This window comes from Trachymyrmex cornetzi, unplaced genomic scaffold, assembly GCF_001594075.2.
Source record: "Trachymyrmex cornetzi isolate Tcor2-1 unplaced genomic scaffold, Tcor1.1 scaffold823, whole genome shotgun sequence".
NCBI lineage: Eukaryota > Metazoa > Arthropoda > Insecta > Hymenoptera > Formicidae > Trachymyrmex > Trachymyrmex cornetzi.
The window spans coordinates 6,864-8,486 of NW_017300162.1; positions in this window are offsets into that span (position 1 = coordinate 6,864).

A 1,623-nucleotide genomic window follows, 5' to 3' on the forward strand; every position below is an offset into this window, starting at 1 on the left:
AATCGATTTGGAAAATTAAATACACAGGATTTATGCGCTATTTATGCGCCACTATTTACAGGCATTTTTGATAGTTGCGCTGCAACCCTTAAAGCACTTCCCTCTTGGAGCGAACAGTCATATTCACCCCTAAGTCATTTAAAATTGCAAAATTAAACATATATAGTATATCCGATATGTTTTGACAAAGCGCTCATGAGCAGGTAGAGCGATATAAACTGAGTCGAAGAGTCCTCTATTATTGTGCAATTTTTGCAATATTTGAGAAGATATTAATTTAAATATTGCCGAATAAACGACCAAATTGACGCATAAGACAACTTTAAGATACTACATATTATTCGTAAAAACGTTTTCATTAATAACTTTTTAATGAGTAACAAGCGACGGAAAAGATCAATGATCTTGACCTTCTTGAGGGTCAAGGTCAAGAACAAGGTCATTCGGAGATCATTTGGAGATGGTTATGTAAAGGGGAATATTTACCTTTAAAAAATATGTCGAGTGAATATTTGACCACTTAATCCTAATATCTTCCTCATTATAGGCATGACCTTCAATGTCTACCAATAACACGTTTACTGGTATAATATTCATCGCGGAATAACGTGTCTTTTCAGTGATCTTATCTCTTTTAAAATATAGCTACTCGGTAAAAAATTTTTTCTGCATAATTATACCTAAACATAATTTGTAACCGTCATAAATAAGTTATGTACTAACCGTTTGTGTATAATTATGTATGGGAAATGTTTTACTGCTATAATTTAAAAGATATAAGATCACTTAAAAGGCACGTCATTTCGGGATGAAAATTGTTCAAGCAAATGCGTTATTGGTAGTCGTTATAGTTAAATATAATATTGTATCAGCGAACATTATTATGTATTATTGGTAATCGTTGAAGGTCATGTCTATATATAATGAGGAAGATATTAAGATCAAGTTGTCATACATTCATTTGTCATACATATTAAAATAAAATATATATTATAATTGTAGCAGTAGTAGTATAGCAGTAGTAGTTGTAATTATATTATAATTGTTATTATTGTGTTCCTAGAGAAGTTATTGCATGTTTGGTGTGTACTAGACATACATACGATTGAGAAAAATAAATAAAGAAATAATTTTAAATAATATGAAAAAAAATCCAAGAAAATACGTAAGCTAAGTAATAAAGAAAATGTATTTACCAGAATAAAAATAACATATATTATGTACAATGTGAATTTATTATTTTATTATTATTTTTACATATTTACTTTCATATATTGTTGTATTACACGGTTTTTTAGAGGACTATTAATAGTCTGATCTTAGTACGGCGTTTGAATCTCGAGCAACATTTGGGGGCGAAATTTGATTGGCTGCTCCAGTATTCAGTCGCCATTATGCGCAATGGTACACCTTGTTTTTTTACATCATGGACAATGGCCTGGAATGGCCTAGAGGATCTTTAAGCTGGAAACACAATAGACACAGGCAACAGAGAATAACGAGCCGTCCAATCAGAGCTCTGAGATATAATATCGAACTTATATCCCAAAGCTCTGATTGGACAGCTCGTTATTCCCTGTTGCCTGTGCCTATTGCCTGTGTCTATTGTGTTTCCAGCTTTAG